Below are 9,084 nucleotides of genomic sequence, written 5' to 3'. Positions count from 1 at the left end.
GTTTTCGGAGTCAACTAAGATTGTCTATCCGATGACTTTTTTCTAGGTTGCTTTGTAAATTTACGAGAACTAATGATTATTTAAAAAATTTTAATTAAAAAATTAAGAGTTTGCCCTTTTTTCTACAAGTAAATTTGTTTACAGAGTCAACTAAGAATGTCTATCTGATGAATATTTTCTATATTGCTTTGCAAATTGACAAGAACTATTAATTATTTAAACAATTTTAATTAAAAAACTAAGAGTTTACCCTTTTTTCTACAAGTAAATTTGTTTGCGAAGTCAAAAAAGAATTTCTATCGGATGACTCTTTTCTATATTGCTTTTCAAATTTACAAGAACTGTTAATTATTTCAACAATTTTAATTAAAAAGTTAAAACTTTGGCATTTATCCTACGATTCAATTTGTTTACGGCTTCAAATAAGAATGTCTATCCGATGACTCTTTTCTAGGTTGCTTTGTAAATTTACAAAAACTATTAATTATTGAAAGAATTTAAATTGAAAAAAATAAGAGTTTGGTTTTCTTTCTACGAGTAGGATTCATTTTTTACCATAATTAACTAAGAATATCTTTCCGATGATTTCTTTCTTTGATGCTTTGAAAATCTACAATTATTAATTATTTAAAAAATGTTGACCAACATCTTTTTTCGTCGAAAATGTATCATTTAACTATTTGGTTTAAAATTAAACTATTTTTATGAAAATTTAACTATTAAGAATAAAACTACCTTTTTTTTGAGAAATCAAAATTTTAATTAAAAAATTTAACTGTTTTGAAGATCATCCATCCTTTTGTTTTTAAAATTCAACAATTGTGTTAAAAATTTCTTGCTGGAAAAATCATCTTTTGAATTGTGTTTGAAAATTTAACTTCTTTTAATTTGAAACTCGTCTTTTTTATAGAAAAACTAATATCTTTTGTTGAAAATTCATCTTTTCGCTCCAGGATTCAACTATTAATTTTAAAAATTCTTCTTTTTTAGTTGAATTCTATTAGTTGAAAATTTGTCTTTTGATTGTTAATCATTTAGATTTTTAGATAGAAAATGAATGCTTTTCGATGAAAATTCAGCTTTCGCTTCTGGATTCAACTATTTATGTTAAAAATTATTCTTTTTTAGTTGAATTCAAATAGTTGAAAATTTAACTAGTTTTTTTTGAAAATTCTTCTTTATTCATAGAAAATAAATCTTATTTGTTGAAAATTTATCTTTTTGGTTAAGTATTCAAATTTTGTTGTTGAAAATTTGTCTTTTTTGTTGAATTTAACTATGCAATTGAAAAACCTTTTTTTTATAAAAATTAAATTTTCAAACTAAATATTTGATGGTTCCATTTTCGGTTTGAAAATATATTTTTTTAGTTGAAAATTCAACTACTATTTGGTCTAAGACTGATCTTTTAATTAAGAATTAATAAATTTGCATTAAAATTGAACTATTTTTATGAAAATTTAACTTTTTCTAAAAAAAGTAACATTTTTCTTAAAAAATCAAATTTTTCATTTGAAAATTCTGAAGTATGAAGCTCAATATTTTATTATAAAATAAAAATTTAACTCCTCTAGAGGAAGTATTGAGGACTGTAAATGCGTGGGCGAGACAGGATGTTGTGAAATTGTATCAATTCCTGCGAGAGATAATCAAAATCCGTTTAACGTAATCTTAGGTCGATAATAAATAAAAAAACTTCTCTTCTGAGAAAATAAACAATGCTATTTTAAGATTTTACTTAATAATATTCAACAAACTTGTTAAAAATCAATTATTTGTTTAAAAAAATAATCTTTTTTGTCGAAAATTTAACTTTCTTGATGAAAAATTGTATTTTTTGTTAGAAAATTAATCTTGTTTGTTGAAAATTCATCTTTTTGTTCGAGGATTCTACTATTTATGTTGGAAATTCGTATTTTTATACTGAACATTTGTTAGGTTTTCATTGTTGTTTGAAAAAAAATATTTTGAATGAATTTTTTATACTGAAATTTTTTAAGGTTTCTATTGTTGGTTCAAAAAAAAAAGAATTTTTTAGTCATAAATTCAACTATTTTATTTGAGACCCATTTTTTATTGATAATTAATCTATTTGTTCAAGCATTCCATTATACGGTTAAAATTGTATTCTTTTCGTTTAATTCGACTTCCTTGACTGAAAATGAGAATTTTTTTATAAAAATTCAACTTTTTTGATAGAAAATTTAACTTTCTTAAAATAAATTTTAATATTGTTTTGTTTTTAAATAAACTGTCTTTAAAAAAATTCGTTTATTTCGATTGTTTAAAAGTTCATCTCTTTATTTGAAAAGTTAACTTTTTTTTTGTTGAAATTCGTCTTCTTATTTCAAAAATTAATCTTGTTTGTACAATATTCATTCTTTTGGTTGAGGATTCAACTATTTTGTTAGAAATTCGTCTTTTTTGGTTTAATTCTACTATTTGAAAATTAATTTTCTTAATTAAAAATTTGACGAATCTATTTTTGGTGCAAAGAACATAATTTTTAGCTGAAAATTCCACCAGTTGGTGGAATTTTGCAGATAATTCGTACTTCTGGCTTTAAAATACAAAAAATTGGTTTAATTTTTGTTGAATACTTTTTTTTGTATTAGAAACTCATCTATTTGGTTCAGTATTCAACTATCGTGTTCAAAATTCGGTTTTTGGTTAAATTTTAATTTTTTTTAATTCGACCATTTGGCTTGAAAATGCCTCTTCGTAGGTTGAACATTTAACTACTTTGTTAAAAAATCGTCCTTTTGTATTAAAATTTCATTTTTTATTGTAGGAAAATCTTCTTTATTGTTTTAAATTCATCTTTCTCAGTTGCAAATGAAATTTTTTTTTTGAAAATTTAACTATCTTCGAAAAAATCCTAAAAAGTAAAAAATCATCTTTTTGGATTCAAAATTTATCTATTTAATTAAAAGTTCAACTATTTTCGTTGAAGGTTCAACTATTTGGTGGTTAGTGCAAATTTTGTGTTAAAAATTAAATTTTCTTATTTTCGAAGATTCGTAACAGTCATGAACCATAATAATTTGAAGAAATATCGATGCTGAATGGAAGGAAAAAATTATTATTACGCTAAAATTTTAACGAAAATCCAAATACATTTTTTTATTATGATAGTAAAAAATAAGAGTTTGAACGAATACTTTTAACACACATGTTAACAATTTTGGGCACGTTCTCTGCAACAAATCTATTTTTGGAAAAATTATATTATCTATTTTCCAAAATTAAAATATAATAAAAAATTTTAATTTTTTAAAAAATATTTAACAATTTATAATTATAATTAAAATGATTTAAAACGTGTGTTTTTTTATTTCGTGTTTCTAAAATTAAAAAAAAATTTTATGTAATTTATGCACGGCCACATAGGATTCGTGTACTTGCATAGGAACCTACATATATATATTGCATATCATTAAAAGAAGAAAGCTTACTTTGCACTTTATAAACTGAAATTTCAATAAACAATGGTAACCGGTTCATTATTATTCTTAACAAAAAATTTTTTCGCAACCTATAGGAGGATAAAAGAAAAGTTAACGTCGAGTTTTCAACGGAAATCTATATTCCTTCCTCTCTAGTCTAAACCGGGAGTTTCGCTTTATCAGAATATGTAATATATTCATATTGTTGAAAATTTTGTTTGTACGTGATTCCAGTTCAAAAAGTTTTCCTGTACATTATTTATGAATTAGTGTGATTTATATGCAATTGTTGATATTTTTCTTTGTACGTAATTGCAGTTCGAAATTTTTTCTGTAAATTCTTTGGGAATTATTAAATTATTAATTTATTATTAAATTTTCAGATACTTGCTTCATTTGCTATTCGTAATTCTTTTTTCAAATTATAATATTTTTTGGTAAAAATATTGACGATAATAGATATCTTTGATATTTTTTGTTTGCTAAAAATTGAACTATTTGGTTGAACAATCGTTTTTGTGTTGTTAAGAATTAATTTTCTTTGCTGATAATGTAACTACTCCATTTTTAATTGAAATTTAATAATATCCTAAATTGAAAATTGATTTTTTTAAATTCATGTATTTTGGTAAATATTCGCCTTTTTTATAGTCAAAATATTTTGCTGAAAATTCGGGGTTTCGTCTTTTGAGAATTAATTTCTTCTCCCTAAATAGTTACAAATCCATTTTATGTTGAAAATTGATAATATCAGTGAATAAAAATTGATGAAATTTGGTTGAAAATTCATATATTTTGTTTAAAATTCGAATTTTTTATTCTAAAATTTTTTTAAATTCAAAATATTACTTTTTTGCTGCAAATTCAGGTCTTCTTCTGTTGAGAATTAATTTCACTCGCTTAAAATATTACTATTCCATTTTAAGTTGAAAATTTATTTGTTTTGGTTACAAATCCATGCATTTTGTTAAAATTTGTTTCTCTCTTTAAATTAAAATTTTGTTTGTTAAAAATTTAACTATTTTGTTGAAAATTCATTTTTTTATATAAGAATTAATTTTCTTTGCTGAAAAGGTAACTATTCTATTTTTGTTTGAAATTTTATGATATCATAAATTGAAATTAATCTTTTTTGGCAGAAAATTCCTATATTTTGTTGAAAATTCTTCTTTTTAAGTTAAAATGTTTTTTTGTTTAAAATTCAACTATTGTGCTGAAAAATCGGAGTTTCTTCTGTTAAGAATTAGTTTTTTCACCAAAATGGTTACTATTCCATTTTTGGTTAAAAGCTGATAATATCAGTGAGTGAAAATTTATTTCTTCTGGTCGAAAAATTGTATTTTTTAAATTAAAAGCTTTTTTAGCTAAAAATTCAAGTTTTATTTGTTTAAAAATTAATATTCTTCATTTAAAATGTAACTATTCCATTTTTTATTTACTTTTTTTTCTGTTTATTTTCACTATTCCATTTTTTATTCAAATTAAAATCTTTTTAGATTACAAATTTGTTTTTTTTTCAAATTAAAATCTTTTCTGCTGAATTTTTTTAATTTCAAACTTTTGTGCTTGCAAATTTAACTATTTTGTTGAAAATTCGGTTTTTCTTCTGTTGAGACTTAATGTTCTTCATTTAAAATCTTACTTTAAAATTCAGGTATTTTGTGGAAAATTTGTCTCTTTTCAAATTATAATCTTTTTTGGTTGAAAATATCTCTTTTTGTAAATTCAAACCTTTTTTAGTTCAAAATTTAACTATTTTGATAAAAATTTTGTTTTATTTTGTTAAGAAATAATTTTCTTCACTGAAAATGCAACTCTTCCATTTTTGTTTGAAATTTTATATTATCATAAATTGAAAATTAATCTCTTTTAGTAGAAAGTTCCTGTATTTTGTTAAAAATTCTTCTTTTTCTAAGTTAAAATCTTTTTTCGTTTAAAATTGAACTATTTAGCTGAAAGTTCGGGGTTTTTTCTATCGATAATTTTTTTTTTAAATTGATACTATTCCATTATTTGTTGAAAATTGATGGTATCAGTGAATGAAAATTTATTTCTTTTGGTTGAAAATTCGCATTTTTTAAATTAATTTTTTTTTTAGTAGAAAGTTTAACTATTTTCTGGAATTAATTGTCTTCGCTTAAAATGTTACTATTTTATTTACTGTTAAAAATTGGCAATGCCATTGAATAAAAATTGATTTCATTTCGTTGAAAATGCATGTATTTCGTTGAAATTTGTCTCTTTTCAAATTAAAATCTTTTTTGGTTGAAAATTTCTCGTTTTTCTAAATTAAAACCTTTTTTGGTTCAAAATTGAACTATTTTGATAACAATGTTGTTTTGTTTTGATAAGAAATAATTTTCTTCACTGAAAATGTAACTCTTTCATTTTTTGTTGAAAATTGATAATATCTAAAATTGAAAATTGATCTATTTTGGTTGAAAATGTATCTCTTTTCAAATTAAAATCTTTTTTGTGCATAATTTATCCTTTTTTTTGTTGAAACTTTTTTTTTAATTAAAATATTTTTTGGTTAGAAATGTATCTATTTTTCTGAATGTAAAAAATTGGTTTTTTTTAATTAAAATTTTTTTATTGTAAATTACTCTTTTTGTTGTTGAAAATTTGACTATTTTGTTGTAGATTTATTTTTTTCAGGAATTAATACTCTTTATTGAAAAAATAATTATTCCGTTTTTTTTTCCAAATTTTGTAATATCATAAATAGAAGGTTTAAAATTCAAATATTTGGTTAAGAATTAACTTTTTTCGTATTTTTGTAGAAAATTAAACTATTTAATTAGAAATTGTACTATTTTGTTAAAAAAATTTTATATATTGTTTTTTCAACGAAAAGTTTAACTACTTCTAACTTCATTGGAATTTACCTTTATAAGTTGAAAATTTAACAATTTGCTAGAGAATCCATGTCATTTGTTGAAAATTCGTTACAAAATCTCATTTTTTAGTTGAATTCAACTGGTTGAAAATTTGTTTTTCTGGTTTTGGGAATGATTAAATTATTAATTTATTATTGCAGTTTCATCTTTCTGCAATAATTGGTATTTATAACCTTGCAACTATTTTTATTTAACAGCTTTTACCATAAATTTACTTATGTCGAGATTTATCTTGATACCTGTTCACTTAAACGTTTGCACCCACTGATAAGTGATTTCCAGGACATGAATTACTGCAGTTATGAGTTCACTCTCAATACTTTGCAAGGTCATGATCGTTCAAGGTAGTGCAATGTAGAAATTAGAAAATTATTCTTGAATAGCAAGATAAAGTTTGTGTACTCGTTATATTGAGTTTTATATAAAAAAAAATATTGCTATTTTTAGCTATTTTTAGTGTCAATCAAACAATAAATAATGAGTTAAGACTATTTGATACTAGTATTTTTTTATTGTTTGAGAACTTTTATATACTTTATATATTAACTTGCCCGAAAAGTTTATAATATTTTCCGAGTTGGAAAATGCCCGAATAATAAAATTCTCAACAGTTTGTGCAATTGCAGAATTTGAGAATGCCCGACAGAAAATTGTGGAAATATAAAATGTCCGAACTAAAAAATTCGATATTTTGAACAATTAAATTTTTTTTATAAATATTATTCATTGATTAAAAATACAATGGTCAAATATTTTTATAAAAAAATATTTTTCATGTTTCAAGTTTCTAAAATTCGGGAATTTTGCAATTCGAGAATCTTAGTATTCGGAAATTTCATAATTCGAGAATTTAACTATTCGGGAATTTTCAAACTCGGAAATTTTATTATAGGAGAACTGTAATGTTGGGGAAATTTATTATTCGGAAATTTTCTAGTTAGGGAAATGTACAGTTTTGGGAATATAATATCCGGTAATTTTCCATTTTGGTTTTTTTATGTTTCGGGATTCTTATGTTTCGACAATTTTGTAATTTCGAAAATTTTATTATTCGAGAATTGTCTAATTCGGGAACTGTATCATTCGGGAATTTCATAAGTCAAGAATTTTGCTATTCAGAAATTTTCAAATTTTGGGAATTTTATATTTCAGGGTTTCTTTGCGTTCCAGGAATTTTGTTACGTGGGAAATTTTCCAATTCGGGAATTTTACTGTTTCTGGAATTTTTTTCTCGGATTTTTTTAGCCGTTTCCAGGAAGTTTCCAATTCGGGATTTTTATTTTCGAGATAGTTTCCGGAATTTTCCATTGTGTGAACTTTATTATTCGGAAATTTCATAATTTAAAAATTTTAATATTCGGGAATTTTTTCTAGGTCTTTTTTAGCCGTTCCCATGAAGTTTCCAATTCGGGATTTTTATTTTCGAGATAGTTTCCGAGATTTTCCATTATGTGAACTTTATTATTAGGAAATTTCATAATTCAGAAATTTTAATATTCGGGAATTTTCAAATTCAAAATTTCATTGTTCGACAATTTTATTATTCGAGAATTTAACTATTCGGGAATTTTCAATCTCGGAAATTTTATTATAGGAAAACTTTATTGTTGGGGAATTTTATAATTCGGGAATTTTCAAATTAAGGAAATTTACAGTTTTGGAAATTTAATATTCCGGAATTTTCCATTTCGGGTTTCTTATGTTTTGGGATCCTTATGTTTTGACAATTTTGTAATTTCGGAAATTTTATTATTTGAGAATTGTCCAATTCGGGAACTTTATTATTTGGGAATTTCATAATTCAAGAATTTTACTATTCGGGAATTTGCAAATTCGGAAATTTTATTGTTGGGGAATTTCATTATTCAGGACTTTTCCAATTCGGGAGGTTTACAATTTTGGGAATTTTATTTCTCGGGATTTTTTTTTTTGAGTCCCTGGGAATTTTCCAAATGGGGAATTTTAACGTTTCAGGAATTTTTTCTCGGAATTTTTCTGCTGATCGCAGGAAGTTTCCAATTCGGGATTTTTATTTTCGACATAATTTCCGGAATTTTATTATTCGAGAATTTTCCAATGCAGGAATTTCATAATTCGAGAATATTGCTATTCAGGAATTTTCAAATTCGAAAATTTTCTTGTTCGGGAATTTTATAAATCGGAAATAAGACAATTAGAGAAATTCACCGTTTTGGTAATTTTATTTTTCGGGGGTTTTCAGCCCTCCCGGGGAATTTTTTTTTTTGAAAATTTTCCAATTCGGGATTTTTATGTTTTCGCGAATTTTTGCGAATGTTCAAAATTCGGAAATTTTATTCTAGGGAAATCTTATTGTTCGGGAATTTCTTTATTCATGAATTTTCTAATTCGGATAATTAAGTTTCGGGAATTTTATTTCTCGGGTGTTCTCAATCGTCACCTGGAATTTCCCAATTCGCGACTTTTATTTCGACAGAATTTCTAGAATTTTATTATTCGAGAATTTTCCAATTCAGTAATTTTACTATTCAGGAATTTTAAAATGTTGAAATTTTATTATACGGAAATTTTGCTATCCGGAAACTTTCAGTCGTCCCCAGGAATTTTATTATTCGGGAATTTTCCAATTCGGGATTTTTATAATTTGGGCTTTTTATGTTTCGAAAATTTTAAAATTTCAGGAATTTTCTAATTCGCGAATGTTATTATTCGAAAATTTCATAATTTAAGAATTTTACTTTTCGAAGATCTTCAAATTT

This window comes from Belonocnema kinseyi, chromosome 9 (assembly GCF_010883055.1).
Source record: "Belonocnema kinseyi isolate 2016_QV_RU_SX_M_011 chromosome 9, B_treatae_v1, whole genome shotgun sequence".
Classification (NCBI taxonomy): Eukaryota; Metazoa; Arthropoda; class Insecta; order Hymenoptera; family Cynipidae; genus Belonocnema; species Belonocnema kinseyi.
This window is presented reverse-complemented; position numbering follows the sequence as displayed.